Source organism: Lepidochelys olivacea (assembly GCF_965140295.1).
Source record: "Lepidochelys olivacea isolate rLepOli2 genome assembly, chromosome: 7".
Lineage (NCBI taxonomy): Eukaryota > Metazoa > Chordata > Testudines > Cheloniidae > Lepidochelys > Lepidochelys olivacea.
Window position 1 is genome coordinate 52,386,171 of NC_140417.1, and position 18,945 is coordinate 52,405,115.

Genomic DNA, 18,945 nt, shown 5'->3' on the forward strand with positions numbered 1-18,945 from the left:
AAGTATAACACGCTTTGTGAGATGAAATTTAACAGACTAATCTCCAGGCTAAATAAGTTTAGCTCATCCTAAATGTCCTTTGTAGCATTTTCAACCAAGCTTGGTTGAGATCCCATTTTCATGAATATAAACGTGCTCTCAGTTTACTTCCTAGATGCAAGAAGACTAGGGTGCTTTCCTTGTCCTCCATTTATAGTCCAATAAACCTTTGAAGTGCCCCCCCTAACCCCCAAAGGCTCTTTCCTTCTCTGGTCTCTTTCTGTTAAATGTCACTATTCTTCATCTGCATTTAGCTCAGACTGGTGATTGATTGTGGATGAGAAAATACTAGATTTACATTTCAACAGATAGATGGACAAACATCTCTCATCTGGCAGGAAATCAGTTTTTCACCTCTGCTGGGGTTAGCACTTAGATACAAACTATAAGAACATCTTTCCAATATAGATACATAACTCCTGAGATGAGAGGTACATAATTTTACAGTGCTACTCACAAATGTGTTACACTAACTTTCCTTTGATACCTTACACGACATTTTTTGATGAACCAGGATGTACATACCAGAATCAGGATATACTTGTAACAGTTGCATCCCAACATCAAGGGAAGGGATTCTACTCCATATATTTCTTGGTCCCCCAAAAGAATAGGGGATGGAGACTGATTCTTGATCTACACCAACTAAATGTATTTATCTGAAAATCAAAATTCTGCCTGGTCACATTGGCATCAATAATCCCCTCTCTGGAATAGGGCACATGGTTTGTGGCTCTTGACATGTAAGATGCTTATGTTCATATAGACATTTATCTATCACGCAGAAGGTTCCTCATTGGACAAGACCACTAACAACTCACAGTCCTCCCATTCGGACTAGCTACAGCACCCAGGGTCTTTACAAAAGTGCTTTCAGTGGTGGTGGCTTGGATGAAAAGAAATGGCTTACTGTCTTTCCATATGACAACGACTGGCTCCTGACAGGCAGGTTCAGCAGAGAAGTCCAGTCAGTGACCCTATTCCTATTCTGTCTACTATCTTCCCAGGGAGTCTGTGTCAACAATGAGAAGTCCACTTTGACCCCCACGAGGTCCATAGACTTCACAGAAGGAACACTGCATTCCACTACAGCAAGAGCTTATCTTTCCATGAAGAGATTGCATGCCATGAGTGACCTTGGACTACTGTCAGGATCGGTCTTTCCCTCCTAGGGCACATGGCCTCATGCACCTACATATCACCATTTGCCACGCTTTATCTCTGTTGCCTGTGAACCTGGCTTCACTCTGTCTACTCACCAGACAAAGACAACTGTCAATGCCAGAGTAACAATTCCAGCCATCGTTATGGCCTCTCTTGTTTGATGGACATACCCAGAGGAAGTTTGGGTGGGACTTCCTTTCCTCCCACCAATACCCAAGATGACTGTCATCACAGATTCTCCCCTCTTAGGCTGAGGAGCCCTTTTCAACAATCACACTGCATAATGCATCTGGACCCCTCAGGAGGTCAGCTTGCACATCAACTTTCTGGAATTAAGGTCAGTCTGTAGGGCCTGCAAACACTTTCATTCCGCTCATCCAATCCCAACACATCCAGGTAATGTCAAACATTATGTCAACTGTCTTCTACATAAACAAGCACATGAGGAAAAGATCCCTCTCCCTGTGTGTAAAGACACTGGACCTCTGGAACTGGCATATCAGAAATCACATAAGCCTATCTGCAGTATACCCGCCAGGTGCACAGAACTCCCTAGCAGACAGTCTCAGCAGATATTTTTCAACAGACCATGAATGGGAGATTCATGATTTCTTTCTGAACTAGATCTTCACCCAATGGGGAGCACCATTTTGGAATCTCTTTGCCTCACAGGTGAACAAGAAGTTCCCCTGTAGTGCTCCAGAAAAGCTCTGGGCTGCAGCTCAAAGGGCGATGCTCTGCTGCTATCCTGGATGGACCACCTCAGATATGCCTTCCCTCTCATCCCACTAATACCACAAGTCCTGCCAATGATCCATCAAAACAGGGCTCCGGTCATCCTTATTTCACCCAGCAGGCCGAAACAATCCTGGTTCTTGGGCCACTTGACCATTTCAACCTGTCTGGAATCTCAATCACATCCTTTCAGTTCTCAGCAAACCTCCCTTGGAACCATTAGCTATGTCCCATCTCTTGATGAAAGTAGCCTTCCTCGTCTCCATCACATCAGCTAGTGGGGTGAGAGAGGTGGGGGCATTCATGGCAGCTCTGCCATATACCATCTTTCATAAAGGGAAGGTCTCTCTTTGCTTCCACCCAAAATTCATCCCTAAAGTAATTTCGGAGTTTCACATAAATCAAATCATCCTCTTAGTGGTATTTTTCTTCACTCTGTATTTTTCTTCACTCCGACAGGCAGTGACATTTTATCTACAGAGAACAAAAGCAATTAGAAAAATACCAAATTTTTAAAATCACCGTAGCAGAGTGATCAAGGCATCAAGCTCTATCTGCACAGAAGCTCTCTAAGTGGATCTTGGGCTGCATCATCCTTTGTTACCAACTAGCTCACACTCTACCCCCAACCCGAGTGTGAGCACCCATTCCAAAAGAGTGCAAGCAACCTCTGCAGCATTTCTGAGAGACATACCCTTACTAGATATATGTAGGGTGGCTACCTGGAGCTCCATACACACCTTTAGAAGACATTATGCATTGGTCTAGACTTCTACTGCAGATACAGCTGTGCGATCATCAGTACTACAAATGCCCATACCATCTACATCCTTGCACCCATCTGCTCTTTGACTACTGCTTACTAATCTCTCAAAGGTGGAATAAGGACCAGCCCTGGAAGAAGAAATGGAGGTTACTTTCATGTAACTGGAGGTTCTTTGATATGTGTGGTCCCTATCTGTGATCTACTATTTACCCTCAGCCCCTCTGCTGCCGATTTTGACCAAATTCATGGTAAGAAAAGGAAGTGGAGAAGCATTGGTCTGCAACTCCTCTTAGTGCCCTCAGTTTGGAGCACCAGGAGAACAACTGCACATGTGTAGTCCAATGGACACTGCTTACTGAAAGTCTCTGGACTCAGGCACATGGAGTGCATACATACATATGGAATATAGATAGGGACCACATATCTTGAAAAACCTTCAATTACAGGTAAGTTACCTTCATTCTCCTTCTGCTGCCTTGTACTGTTAAACTGAGAGGTGCTGATCACTGGATGTATCACAGACCTCCTTGAACATGATGATTGTGAACTAGTCCTTGATACTTTTGAACTCATGCTTCAGTTAACATAACAAAAGATAAGTTATACATGAGCTCTCACTGAAGACAAAAGGAGATTTGGACTGAGTGGCTGGAAATCGGCTACAATTTGAGAATTGTGGGTTGCAGTTTTATTTTGGAGGCAACGTAAACACAGTATTTGGTGGGGGGAGGGAGAACTAGACATGTTTAATAGATTCTTAGATTCCAAAGCCAGAAGGAACCATTGTGATCATCTAGTCTGACCTCCTGTAATAACACACAGGCCACAGGACTGCCTCATAATAATTCCTAGAGCAGATCTTTTAGAAAAAATCCCATCTTGAGTTAAAAATTGTCAGTAATGGAGAATCCACCATGACCCTTGGTAAATTGTTCCAATGGTTATTTACCTTCACTGTCAAAAATGTACACCTTATTTCCAGTCTGAATTTGTCTAGCTTCAACATCCAGTTATTTGGTCATGTTATATCTTTCTCTGCTACTGTGAAGGCTTCCTAGGAAGGGAGGGGTAATTAGGGAATGGAGGAGTGGGGGAAAGGAGGGTTTCGGATTGCAGCAAAGGGGAAAGGGATGAATGGTAGGGGAGACAAGATAGGTTGGGGACTTAGTTGAGGTAGGCATGGCACCATCCAGCTCTGCCAGTGGACCCCTGCAGCTCTTGCAGTGGACTCAAGTACACCTAGCCCCCAGCTCTGCCTGTGGATTCCAACCACCCAGCACCCAAGCTTCCTGCACGCCTGCCAGTACACCCAACCCCTGTACATCCTGCAGCTGTGTCAGTGGACCCCACCACCCCTAACCATCAGCTCTGTCAGTGCATCCCAACATCCCCAACCCTAAAGCCCCAGTTCTATCAGTACACCCCAATTTTCGTGCACGCCACAGCTCTGCCAGTACACCCCTGCCCTGAACCCCTTCGCTCTGCATCCCAACTCTGCCAGTCCACACTGACCCCACTGCACTCTCCAGCTCTGTCAGTGCATCCAACCACCCTGCAGTTCTAGGCCTGCTGGTACACTCCAATCACACTGCACCCCAATTTTCCTGCACCCCACAGCTCTGCCAGTGAATCCCTACTGTGAACCCATTCCCTCTGCTCCCCAACTTTGCCAGTCCTCAATGATTTCACTGCATTCTCACTGCATGTCAGTGAATCCCAACCACCCTGCACCCCAACTCCATGCACTCCATAGTTCTGCCAATGCATCTCAACCACTGTGCACTGCAACCCCTCAGCACCCCCAGCTCTGCCAGTGCACTCCAGTCCTGCATCCCAACCCTGTGCACCCCCCAACTCTGCCAATGAACCCCAACCCCCCTACACTCCCAAAAATGTTGGGAAGTAGAAATTGACATGTGAATGCTTCCTGGGAAGGGAGGGATAATTAGGGGGCATAGGAGTGAGGTTGTGGCTGCAAGAAGGGAGGGGGGATAAATTGGGATGAGTGGTAGGGGAGGAGAGAGAGGTTGGGTACTCAGGTGAGGGAGGCTTGGAGGTTAGAGGGAATGGAGGGATGGGGTCTGGGGGTGAGTGGTAGGGGAACTGGGGAAGAATTGTCAGCCTCACACTCTCCCCTCTTGCGTGTGCCCTATCTAGAGGATTCTTGCTGCTTTAGTGGGGTCTAAGCCCCCCTCCTTGCTCCTCTCATATGATCTGGGATAAGGTGGGTATTTTCGCCTCTGGGGGAGTGAGCCATTCTCGCTGCCCTCTGTGTGTGTGCCAGGGTCTGGGGGCCCATGCCCATCTGCAGAGGTTGGAACCTTTCTCTCCAGCCCTGTGTGAGCCAGGATCTCTAGAAGTCCTGCCCCTTTGAGTGGGGTGCTGAGAACCAGTATACTGCTTACCTCTCACAGGTTCTAAAGCAGTGGTTTTCAAACTGCGGGTCGTGACCCAGTACTGGGTCGTGGAATGTAAGGTACTGGGTCACGGCGGCTCTGGTCAGCACCGCCAACCGGGCTGTTTACAGTCCCGTCGGCGGTGTTGCCCAGCTAAGGCAGGCTAGTCCCTACCTGTTTCGACACCGTGCTTTGCCCTGGAAGCGGCCAGCAGCAGGTCTGGCTCCTAGGCGGTTCCTGGCCAATTGGAGCTGGGGTGGGTGGTGCCTGTGGGCGAGAGCCACGTGGAGCCGCTTGAGCACCTCTTCCTAGGAGCCAAACCTGCTACTGGCTGCTGCTTCTGGGGTGCAGTGCCAGTGTGGTCCACAGTGCCAGGACGGGTTGTGCCGCCAACCGGGAGCTGCCCGAGGTAAGCCCATGCTCCAATCCCCTGCCCCAGCCCTGAGCCCCCCCCCCAACCCAGAGCTCCTTCCTGCACCCCAAACCCCTCATCCCCGGCCCCACCCCAGAGCCTGCACCCCCATCCCAGAGTCCTGACCCACTCCTGCACTCCAGCCCCCTCCCACACCCTGAACCCCCTCCCACACCCTAAAGCCCACACCCCAGCCCTGAGCCCCTCCCACACCCCAAACCCCTCATCTCCAGCTCTGTTTGGTCGCGGACATCAACAATTTTCTTCAACTAGGTCACCAGCAAAAAAAGTTTGAAAACCACTGTTCTAAAGCACTCAGGAGGGATTGGGAATACCTGGGGAGATAAATGGAGCAGTTTACACATCTCAGAGCTATTGTTCCCAGCTCTATCATCTTCATGGGCTGAGAACATCACATTGAGATGAATGGGTCACTTCACACCCCTCTGAGCCTCTTAAACTGCTGATACGTGTGTAGAGGAGCCCTTTCCCTCCTTCGACCCTCTATCCTTCATGTTTAAAGGACAGTGCTTCCAAGTGCTATAAAATCCACATGCATGCACAGATTTTCTTCAAATTCGCTGTGACTTGTGGGAGTGCAGAGTAGGGTGAGTGACTGCAAGGCAGTCGCAACTCTCTCCCCATCTGTCAAGGAGGGAGGCCACGTCCCCTTGCTACAATGCCTCTGGAGCAACTCAATTCAGGGTAGAATTAGCCGACAGTTAGTAGGTCCAATCCTGCAGTCCACGCCTGGCAGCAATTGAGTCTGAGACACCTGGTCCTCAGACAGGGCAGGGCAGCCAGCAATTAAGGGCTCTGGCCTGCAGTCAGGCAGAGCAGCAGTGAGTCTAGGGGGACCCAGGTCCTCGAGCAGGGCAGGGCACCAACAGTTAAGGGGCTCTGGCCTTGAGTCAGGGCAGAGCAACACAGCAGTCTAGGGGGATCAGTTCCCTGGCGAAGCAGACAGCAAAACTGTCCAGTGCCCTAGCTCGGGTGGACGACGACCAACGCAGGCCTCTTGACCTAAAGGTGGGGAGGCTGCCACCCCCAGAGGTGGGGTAGCAGGGGGTAGGGAGACGCCGGCCCACCTGTCACCACTGCGTCCCAGCCCAGGGCTCTAACAGTGGCGGAGTGGTCCGCCACTGGGTCAGCAGAGAATCCAGCCGCAACATGCTGGCCAGCTTGCAGTGAGTAACACAGCTGAGCCCTATTCAGCTTCCTTGGGCTCCTTCCTACACTCCCATTCGGGGGTACCTGGTTTCCAGGGTCGCCATTTGTCTCACTAGTGTAAATGACTAGTGGCAGCCCCAACAGCTCCTCCGGGTCTCTGGTGCCTGCCAGCTCTGGCAGTCCCTCTGGGTCTCTGGCACTGTAGCGGCCTCTGTCAGGTCCAAGCTCCAGCTGCAGGTGGGAGATGCCCTGCTCCTCCAGCAGCTCTTCTCCAAGTGTGCTGGAGGGCCCGACTTTTATATTTCCGGTTCCTGTGCCGCCCCTCTGCTTCCGGCTGGGCAGCTGCAGGTGTCCTGGCTCTGCCCACCAGAGGGCGGTTGTGGCTCTCTCCCTGTCCATCAAGGAGGGAAACCACATCCCCTCACTACATTCCCCCCGTCAAGTCCAGCCCCCACTCTCTGGGGCTGGTATGATCCCCCTCTCCCAACTGGGAGAGACCATCAGCGCTTGCGTTCTCCTTTCCTGCCCTACGTTGTATGGTAAATGGAAACGGTTGAAGGGCGAGATACCACCTCGTTAGCCTTGCATTGGTGTCTTTCATTGTCTGGAGCCACTTGAGAGGGGCATGACCCAGGAGGTAATACTGAAGGGCCTCCACAGCCCATTTAACTGCCAGGGCCTCCTTCTCAATGGTTAAATAGTTACGTTCCTGGGGGAAGAGCTTTCAACTAATGTGAAGGATGGGATGTTCCTCTCCATCGAGGGTCTGGGAGAGGACAGCCCCAAGTCCCACTGCCGTGGCATCGGTTTGGACCACAAAACTACAAGAGAAATCAGAGCTATAAAGCACTGGTTCATGGCAGAGATGGTCCTTTAGTGTCTGAAATGCTTCGGCACACTCGGGGGACCTGTGGATGCGCTGCAGCTGGTCCTTTGTTAGGAGTTGCGTCAGGAGGTCAGCAATCAAGGGAGAGTTGGGAATGAAGCGGCAGTAGTAGCCTGCCAGCCCCAGGAATTGCCTCACTTGTTTCTTTGTGGTTGGGGCGGGGTGTTCTTGAATGGCCTGGATCTTCCCGACTAGGGGGCACACCTTCCCCTGTCCCAGGACGTACCCCAAGTAGGTGGTCTCCTGGTAGCCAATTCAGCATTTCTTGGGGTTAGCCATCAGTCCTGTGGCTCAGAGGGTCCGTAGGACTGCCACCATCTGGCTCAGGTGCTCCTCCCAGTGACGGCTGTAGATCATGACATCATCCAGGTAGGCCGCAGCACACTCAAATTGTGACTGGAGCAGGTGATCCATCAACCACTGTAAGGTTTCAGGGGCCCCATAGAGTCCAAAAGACATATGGGTAAACTGGTAGAGCCCGCTGGAGATAGTGAAGGTTGTCTCCTCCTTTGAGCCTTGGTCCAGTGGGATCTGCCAGTACCCCTTCGTCAAGTCCAGGGTAGTGATATAGTGTGCTTCACCCAAATGGTCAAGGAGTTTGTCTACCTGGGGCATTGGGCATGCGTCGAATTTAGAAATGGTATTAATTCTCCAGAAATCATTACAAAATCACCAGGTCCAGTCTGGCTTAGGGACAAGCACAGTGGGGTTGCACCACTCACTTTGCAACTGTTCTATGACCCCCTAGCTTCAGCATCACCAGGACCTCTTGTTCCACAGGTGGAGTGGGAGAGGTTGGGTGTTTTCACAAACTACCTCCCTGGGCGGGGTGGAGTGTCAGCTTGGTCTGCCCCGGTACTGCTGTGAATGTCTGGGTGTCTCTGTCAGGGTTCCCTCCCCACTCAGAACTCTGGGGTACAGATGTGGGGTCCCTCATGAAAGACCCCATAAGCTTTTTTCTACCAGCTTAGGTTAAAAACTTGCCCAAGGCACAAATCCTTCCTTGTCTTTGGACAGTTCTTCTGCCACCACCAAGTGAGTTAGACAAAGATTCAGGAAAAGGACCATTTGGAGTTCCTGTTTCCCCAAAATATCCCCCCAAGCCTCTTCACCCACTTTTCTGGGGAGGCTTGAAAATAATATACCAACCAAATAGGTAAACAAGGTGAGCACAGACCAGACCCTTTTAGGACACTAAAAACCAATCAGGTTCTTAAAAGCAGAACTTTATTATAAAGAAAAAAGTAAAAGAAGCACCTCTGTAAAATCAGGATGGAAGGTAATTTTACAGGGTTGAGGTGGGGCAGCGACTCACTGGCGTGGTGCCTCCTGCTGGTTGTCCAGGGAATTAGCTCTTTCCAGCCCCGGAGCACCTCTGCCAGCTGATGTCTCTCATGCCACTGGTCCCCGTGTCCCTCCCGGACCCCGGTGCTCTTTACCCAGGGGTTCTGCCCACCGCAGCAACCCACAGTCTGGGTCTCCCCATTCAGGGGAACCCCCAATCCCCACATCCGTCACTCTGGCTGGTAGACCTCATAAGTAACAGGGCCAACTTGGCGGATGATTTCATAGGGGCATTACCACCAGGCTAGCAGTTTGGACTCCTCAGAGGGGAGCAACACAAGGACCCAGTCCCTGGGTTCAAAGATCCGTGCTTGGGCTCCCTAGTTGTAAGTTCGGGCTTGGGCCCCCGGCGCAGCCTACAGATTTTCGTTCTCTAGGTCCCTGGTTCGTGTCAGGTTCTCATGAAGTAACAGGACATATTGAAGGAGCTCCTGGGCTGGGGATGTGGTCTGCTCCCAGGTTTCCTGCATCAGGTCTAGCGGGCCCCACAGCTGGATCCCATAAAGCAGCTTGAATGGGAGAATTGGATAGAATGGCTCCCGAATTGCAAGCAGCAAAGGTGGAAGGAGTCGGTCCCAATGGTGCAACTCCACCAGGGGGAACTTCTGTAACACCCCCTGGAGAGTCCAATTGAACCTCTTGATGAGGCCATTTGTCTGAGGGTGGTAAACTGAGGTTCACAATTTTCGGATCCCTAGAAGACTGCACACTTCACAAAGCAGCCAGGAGGTGAAATTGGTTCCCTAGTCAGTTAGGATCTCACTAGGTAAGCCTACCCGAGCAAAGATTTTTAGAAGCTTGGCAGCGATGCTCTGTGCAGTGGTGGACCACAAAGGGACAGCCTCGGGGAAGCTGGCATAGACCATGACTACCAGGATGTAGCGGTAGCCAGCCACACTCTTCATAAGGGGTCCTTAGCAGGTCCATTGGCAACCCTTTTGAATGGTGTCCCCATCACCGGCAAGGACACCAGGGGGGCCTTTGGGATTCCTGTGGGCACTGCCTGCTGGCAATCTGGGCTGGAGGCACAAAAGTTCTTAATGTCCTGGTACATACCCCGCCAGAAGAACCTGGACAAAATCCAGGCTATGGTCTTTTCTTGGCCCAAATGGCCAGCGGCCTGGAAGTCGTGGGCCATCCTCAACACTGCCCATCAGTGACAATGGGGTACAACCAGCTGGGTTCGAGGCTTGTGGGTGCAAGGGTCCTGGGAAACCTGGTAGAGGCATTCACCATCCAGTTTGAAGCGTGGCCACTGGGTTGCGCACCATGGGTCCATAGTGACTCCTTTGACATAGACCAACTGTGATGTGCCCTACTCAAAGTGGGGTCCGTTCTCTGGTCTCAGCTGAAGTTCACTTCCCTACAAACAGCGGGGTCTTTATCTTCCGGCTGGGTCAGAACGTCATCTTGAGCGTTGGTAAGCCTTCCCTCCTGCGGGTCCGGAGGGTTCCATGGGAGGCTCCCTTCAGGCCCTTCATAGTCATCCTCAAGGGGGTCCCCCTTGAAGGCCAGCTGGTCTGGGGCAGTCATAGATCATAGAATCTCAGGGTTGGAAGGGACCTCTGGAGGTCATCTAGTCCAACCCGCTGCTCAAAGCAGGTCCAACCCCCAATTTTTGCCCCAGATCCCTAAATGGCGACCTCAAGGATTGAACTCACAACCCTGGGTTTAGCAAGCCAATGCTCAAACCACTGAGCTATCCCTCCCGGTCTGTAAGGTCGCAACGTGTAGGACCTGGCTGAATTCCGGTCAGTCCCGCCCGAGGATGATGAGGGATGGGAACTTCAGGGCGACCCCACAGTCATCAGCCAGGTTATCCTATCAATCATTAGGGATAGTTGAGCGCTTGGATACGCTTTCACATCCGCATGGATGCAGCAAAGTCGGATTCGGCTGTGGATCAGGTCGTTATCCGGGAAGAGGCACTTCCGCACCATAGTTTATCTGCAGCTGGAGTCCACCAGGGCATCCATCATCCTCCCATCAAGGCCGGCAGGGACTGTCACCTTGGGGTTGGGGTACTGGCAGGCGCGGGTTTCTCTGGCATAAACTTTGCCAAAGGAGCAGTCCATGGCGGGGCACTGCCTCTGGAGGTGTCCAAAGCAGCCAGAACTAAAACAAAGCTCAATCTCAGCTGGTTCTTCTTCAAGTGGAGACCCGGTGGGTGCTCCACTTTAGGTGATTGCGTGCCCCTGCGCCTCTAGTCAGAATTTCAACAGCAGTAGGTGGGCCGCATGTGCACTCTCCCTGTCTTGCACCTGCAGTGGCGATTAACTAGCGCTGTACAGCCCCCACCCCCCACACCTCTCCTACCAAGTCCACGTCTAAGAGGAAGCATTCCCCTACTCTGACTCCAGCATCAGTACTGACTGCGCTGCAGCAAAGTACCTACAAGTTGACAGGGACTTCCAGTACTGTCAAAGCTACAGACCCTATGTGGGCAGGCTCTAAAAAGGAAGGCAGAGACAAGACTGCCCATTCCACCAAGGCACTGGTGGCAACAACTAAATACTCAGTGCCTCTGCAGTTTCTAAGGCACTGACGCCACCTGCTGGCTCCTTGCCGCATAGCAAGGATGCATCGCACCGAAGCTTGCTCCGTCCCCCTTAGTGCAGTTGATGTCAGCACCTGTACTGCAGCAACTCTTGGCACCGCAGCAAATGCAGACATCTGTGCCGGTACCAAACTTACAATAGTTCCTTACACCTATGGACCTGTCAGTAGCCCTGGCACCTGAGTCACCTCTCCTTGGTACCGACAGTGCTTTGCCATTTTCACCACCACACTTGCCACTGGCTACATCTGCCCCTCTCTCCTCCAGCGAGGAGGACAAGGAAGGGGAAGTTTTTTCAACCCAACACTCCTCACCTTTGCAAGGCAGTTTCAGATCTGAGCCACAAGTGCAGCCTGGGCATCACCCCAGATCAGATTTCCAGGGATGGTACAGACATCCTTGGGGACCTCCACTAGTGCTTTTCCCACCACAATGGCCCCTCTAGGACCTGTGGGCAGCGTACAGGCAATACTACTCCGAACCCCCGCTAGAGTCTCCTCACCAGCGTCAGTGGTGCCACTCGATGTTTCCCATTCACAATCTTTTGAGGAAATAGAGGAGGTTCTGAACCAGGAGGCTATTCCTGTCACCAACCCTCCTCCCTCGCCTGATGAGATCATCATACCTCCGCCACCTACTACCGGAAATGAATTCAAACAGTTTCAACATCTCTTTATAGGGATAGCTGACACACTCCAAATATCCCTCGAGGAAGTCACTGAATCACAACACAAGCTCTTGGACATACTTTGCACATTGACCTCCTCCAAGATCACCCTGCTGATTAATACTGTAATCATGGAGCCCGCCACAGCTATCTGGCAGACCCCTGCCACAATCCCACCTACATGTCAGAGGGTGGATAAAAAATATTACGTCCCTTCAAAAGGGCTGGACTCTCTCTCACCCCCAGCCAAACTTTCTGGTGGTAGACACAGTTAATGAACGTGGCAGGCAATATTATTTCAGGACCATCCCGTATGACAGAGTGGAAGAGCCTGGATCTACACAGCCACAAGGCTTATTCATCAGCGACATTACAATTTAAAATCATAGAATATCAGGGTTGGAAGGGACCTCAGGAGGTCATCGAGTCCAACCTCCTGCTCAAAGCAGGACCAATCCCCAACTAAATCATCCCAGCCAGGGCTTTGTCAAGCCTGACCTTAAAAATATCTAAGGAAGGAGATTCCACCACCTCCCTAGGTGATGCATTCCAGTGCTTCACCACTCTCCTGGTGAAAAAGTTTTTCCTAATATCCAACCTAAACCTCCCCCACTGCAACTTGAGACCATTACTCCTTGTTCTGTCATCTGCCACCACTGAGAAAAGCCAAGCTCCATCCTCTTTGGAACCCCCTTTCAGGTAATCAAAAGCAGCTATCAAACCCCCCCCCCCCATTCTTCTCTTCCGCAGACTAAATAATCCCAGTTCCCTCAGCCTTTCCTCATAAGTCATGTGCTCCAGTCCCCTAATCATTTTTGTTGCCCTCCACTGGACGTTTTCCAGTTTTTCCACATCCTTCTTGTAGTGTGGGGCCCAAAACTGGACACAGTACTCCAGATGAGGCCTCACCAATGTCGAATAGAGGGAATTGCCCTCACCAATGTCGAATTGCCAGCAGAACGTCCCTCAATCTGCTGGCAATGCCCCTACTTATACAGCCCAAAATGCCATTGGCCTTCTTGGCAACAAGGGCACATTGTTGACTCATATCCAGCTTCTCGTCCACTGTAACCCATAGGTCCTTTTCTGCAGAACTGCTGCCTAGCCTTTCGGTCCCTAGTCTGTAGCGGTACATGGGATTCTTCCGTCCTAAGTGCAGGACTCTGCACTTGTTCTTGTTGAAAGTCATCAGATTTCTTTTGGCCCAATCCTCTCATTTGTCTAGGGCCCTCTGTATCTTATCCCTACCCTCCAGCATATCTACCACTCCTCCCAGTTTAGTGTCATTTGAAAACTTGCTGAGGGTGCAATCCACACCATTCTCCAGATCATTTATGAAGATATTGAAGAAAACCGGCCCGAGGAACGACCCTTGGGGCACTCCACTTGATACCAGCTGCCAACTAGACATGGAGTCATTGATCACTACCCATTGAGCCCAACAATCTAGCCAGCTTTCTATCCACCTTATAGTCCATTCATCCAGCCCATATTTCTTTAACTTGCTGGCAAGAATACTGTGGGAGGCCATATCAAAAGCTTTGCTAAAGTCAAGGAACAACACGTCCACTGCTTTCCCCTCATCCACAGAGCCAGTTATCTCATCATAGAAGGCAATTAGGATAGTCAGGCATGATTTGCCCTTGGTGAATCCATGCTGACTGTTCCTGATCACTTTCCTCTCCTCTAAGTGCTTCAGAATTGATTCCTTGAGGACCTGCTCCATGATTTTTCCAGGGACTGAGGTGAGGCTGACTAGCCTGTAGTTCCCAGGATCCTCCTTCTTCCCTTTTCTAAAGATGGGCACTACATTAGCCTTTTTCCAGTCGTCTGGGACCTCCCCCAATCACCATGAGTTTTCAAAGATAATGGCCAATGGCTCTGCAATCACAGCCGCCAACTCCTTTAGCACTCTCGGATGCAACGCATCCGGCCCCATGGACTTGTGCTCATCCAGCTTTTCTAAATAGTCCCGAACCACTTCTTTCTCCACAGAGGGCTGGTCACCTCCTCCCCATGCTGTGCTGCCCAGTGCAGTAGTCTGGGAGCTGACCTTGTTCGTGAAGACAGAGGCAAAAAAAGCATTGAGTACATTAGCTTTTTCCACATCCTCTGTCACTAGGTTGCCTCCCTCATTCAGTAAGGGGCCCACGCTTTCCTTGACTTTCTTATTGTTGCTAACATACCTGAAGAAACTCTTCTTGGTACTCTTAACATCTCTTGCTAACTGCAACTCCAGGTGTGATTTGGCCTTCCTGATTTCACTCCTGCATCCCCGAGCAATATTTTTATACTCTTTCCTGGTCATTTGTCCAATCTTCCACTTCTTGTAAGCTTCTTTTTTGTGTTTAAGGTCAGCAAGGATTTCACTCTTAAGGCAAACTGGTCGCCTGCCATATTTACTCTTCTTTCTAGACATCAGGATGGTTTGTCCCTATAACCTCAATAAGGATTCTTTAAAATACAGCCAGCTCTCCTGGACTCCTTTCCCCCTCATGTTATTCTCCTAGGGGATCCTGCCCATCAGTTCCCTGAGGGAGTCAAAGTCTGCTTTTCTGAAGTCCAGGGTCTGTTTTTTGCTGCTCTCCTTTCTTCTTTGTGTCAAGATCCTGAACTCGACCATTTCATGGTCACTGCCTCCCAGGTTCCCATCCACTTTAGCTTCCCCTACTAATTCTTCCCGGTTTGTGAACAGCAGGTCAAGAAGAGCTCTGCCCCTCGTTGGTTCCTCCAGCACTTGCACTAGGAAATTCTCCCCTACACTTTCCAAAAACTTCCTGGATTGTCTGTGCACTGCTGTATTGCTCTCCCAGCAGATATCAGGGTGATTGAAGTCTCCCATGAGAACCAGGGTCTGCGATCTAGTAACTTCCGTTAGTTGCCGGAAGAAAGCCTCGTCCACCTCATCCCCCTGATCCAGTGGTCTATAGCAGACTCCCACCACGACATCACCCTTGTTGCTCACACTTGTAAACTTAATCCAGAGACTGTCAGGTTTTTCTGCAGTTTCATACTGGGGCTCTGAGCAGTCATACTGCTCTCTTACATACAATGCAACTCCCCCACCTTTTCTGCCCTGCCTGTCCTTCCTGAACAGTTTATATCCATCCATGACAGTACTCCAGTCATGTGAGTTATCCCACCAAGTCTCCGTTATTCCAGTCACATCATAATTGCTTGACTGTGCCAAGGACTTCCAGTTCTCCCTGCTTGTTTCCCAGGCTTCTTGCATTTGTGTATAGGCAGTTGAGATAACTCACTGATCGTCCCTCTTTCTCAGTATGAGGCAGGAGCCCTCCCCTCTCATGCTCTCCTGCTTGTGCTTCCTTCCGGTATCCTACGTCCCCACTTATCTCAGAGCTTTGGTCTCCTTCCACCGGTGAACCTAGTTTAAAGTCCTCCTCACTATGTTAGCCAGCCTGCTTGCAAAGATGCTCTTCCCTCTCTTTGTTAGGTGGAGCCCGTCTCTGCCTAGCAATCCTTCTTCTTGGAACACCATCCCATGGTCAAAGAATGCAAAGCCTTCTCTCTGACACACCTGCATAGCCATTCGTTGACTTCCACGATTCAACGGTCTCTACCCAGGCCTTTTCCTTCCACAGGGAGGATGGACGAGAACACCACTTGCGACTCAAACTCCTTTATCCTTCTTCCCAGAGCCACGTAGTCTGCAGTGATCCACTCAAGGTCATTCTTGGCGGTATCATTGGTGCCTACGTGGAGAAGCAGGAAGGGGTAGTGATCCGAGGGCTTGATGAGTCTCGGCAGTCTCTCTGTCACATCGTGAATCCTAGCTCCTGGCAAGCAGCAGACTTCTCGGTTTTCCTGGTCGGGGCGGCAGATAGATGACTTAGTCCCCCTGAGGAGAGAGTCCCCTACCACCACCACCCGCCTCCTTCTCTTGGGAGGGGTGGTCATGGAACCCCCATCCCTAGGACAGTGCATCTCATGCCTTCCAATCGGCGGAGTCTCCTTCTGTTCCCTTCCCTCAGATGTATCATCTAGTCCACTCTCCACATTAGTACCTGTGGAGAGAACATGAAAACGGTTGCTTACCTGTATCTGCGTTGCTGGTACATGGACGCTCCCCTTTCTTCTTCTGGAGGTCACTGCTGCCAAATTTCTTCACCGTCCTTCTGTCCCCACTGCGCAGCCTGCTCTGAATCTTCAGAACATTGTGTCCGTAGAATCATATCCTGACGTCTGTCCAGGAAATCTTCAGTTTCTCTTATGCAACGCAGGGTCGATACTTGTTTCTCCAGACCTTGAACCTTCTCTTCCAATATGGAGACCAGCTTGCACTTTGTACAGACAAAGTCACTTCTATCCTGTGGAAGAAAGACAAACATGGCACATCCAGTGCAGGTCACAACAGCTGAACGCTCCCCATCCATATTACCTTCCTTCTATGAGCTTCCTCAGGAGTTGTAGTAACTACTCAGAGAAGCCGGCAAGATGTAAGCCTCAGTGGGCTCTCCCTAGGCAAACTCCCTCTGTAAGTCTCTCTGCTGTTCGCCGCTCAGCTGGTTCACAGCTGACTGGCTTTTTATAACACTTTTTATAATCACTAATTATGAAGTCCCAATGACAAAATACAACCACACAAATTATTCTAAACTATCTGAATTTATTGACTGCATATCTGAAGAAAAAAGAGAACAGTTTACATCACTCATCTCAGAAGGACACCTCTTGGCCTGCACGGCCCTTCAGGAATCTTTGGATTCTGCTGATATGGCAGCTATTATTGCCATTGTAATGCACCGAGCCTCCTGGCTTCACTTGTCGAGGTGAAGGGAGGTGCAATCCACAGTAGAGGACCTCCCCCTAGAGCGTCCGAAACGTCACAGGTAAGACCGACAAATCCCTCCACTCACTAATGGATTGCCACTCTCAGATCTCTTGGCATATATACACCTGCAACAAAACGTAAACAGGGTATGTATTCCACCTCGCAATGTCCTAAACAGGCTCCCTATATGCAAACCCGGAGACAATACAATCCTTAGTGGCACAGACAAAGGCCACCCAAACATAGAACAAATTCTTCTCAACCCACTACACCACAACGACCTATCCCTAAACATCAAATTTGAAGGTTTGGTCGAGGGCTTGGCAGACCTCCCCCATTTACCAGTGCTGACACCACTCTCCATCAACCATCCATTTTACAGGTCATTTAATACCATTCTACCCAATATGGCAAAAACCATCACTTCTGACAAATGGGTATTGGAAATATCAAAACAGGATACTCCATCCAGTTCTTCTCCATCCCCCCTACCCACCATCCCTCCCCATCCCTTCTCAGGGACCCCTCTCACAAGGTCCTCCTGAGACAGAAAGTAGAGTACCTTCTACAACTCAGTGAAGTAGAACCAGTGCTGCTACAACAAAGAGGGAAAGGGTTCTATTCCCTTTATTTTTTAACCCAGTAAAAGCCTGGGGGATGGAGACCTATTCTCAGTCTCAGGAACCTAAACAAATTTGTCAAAACACAATGATTCTGGGTGGTTACTTTAGCAACAATCATTCCAGCTCTGGAACAAGGGGATTGATTTGCAGCCCTCTGCCTGCAATATACTTATTTTCATGTCACCATTCATCCAGCACACAGACGATTCCTCCGATTTGTCCTTGGGCAGGATAACTATCAATACACGGTACTGCCCTTTGGCCTTTCCATAGCTTCCCCAGTGTTTTCCAAAGTTCTGATAGTGGCAGCAGCCCACCTATGCAAGCAAGGGTAATAATATACCAATATTTAGACAATTGCCTCCTCAAGGCTCCCACTCGGAAAGAAGTCGTCGAAGCCACACAAAAGACAATGTCATGCTTCACAAACCTTGGCCTGCAAATAAACCTTCAAAAGTCAACATTAACACTGTTCAAGAACTGGAATTCATTGGGACCCATCTAAACTTGCTAGAAGTGAAAGCCTCTTTACCATTTCAGAGATTCGTCACCCTAGTGAGCCTGATCAATACCACAGTGAGCAGTCCACAAACATCTGCCAAGATCTGCCTTTGATTACTGGGACACATGTCAGCGACCGCTTATGTTGTCCGACAAGCCAGACTGAGCATGTGTTGCCTGCAGGGGTGGCTCAGGACGGTGTACCTCCCACACAAACACAGTCTGAAAGAACTTTTAAACATGCCAGCAAAAGTCAAAAGACTCCCTGCAGTGGTGGAACCGCTCGCACAATGTGTGTGCAGGTATCCCTTTTCTACAGACTCCCCCAAACTGATAATCACAATAGACGACTCCCTACTGGGGTGGGGTGCCTACTTAGACAATCTGACCATCCAGGGGAGATGGTTTTCTTCGGAATCAACACTGCACATAAATGTTCTGGAACTGTGAGCAGTTCGCAATGCTTACATGTGTTTCCTGCCTCTGATCAAAAACAAGGCAATAGAAATCATGATGGACAATGTGGCCTGCATGTGCCACATAAACTAACAAGGAGGAGCAAGTCATACTCTCTGTGTATGGTGACCATAATGCTGTGGACATGGTATATACAACACATCTCCATATCAGCTGCTGTTAGATGTTTGGCTGCATGTGTGTGTTCTTTGTGTGCTGTCCCAGCTCTGCGCAGATTCTTGGCACAGCAGACCTCAGTTGAACTGCCCAATGACCACAAGATCTGTTAAGATATGAAGGTGCCCGCCAGGTTAATTGTCGACGAAGCAAGATAATAGCACCTGTCAGACTCTACGAGGATACTAAGACATGTATGCCTGTGACAAGGGATGCAGCTCAGTGAATGGTGGGACTTTCCGTTCCCCCCTAGGCTGGCC

At 50.2% G+C, this 18,945-nt stretch overlaps 1 protein-coding gene across 4 annotated transcripts in view; it reads left to right on the plus strand.

Annotated features, from left to right (window-relative positions):
• FANCD2 (FA complementation group D2) overlaps positions 1-18,945 on the plus strand; it is a 183,552-nt gene that overhangs the window by 122,787 nt on the left and 41,820 nt on the right. The window lies entirely within an intron of this gene.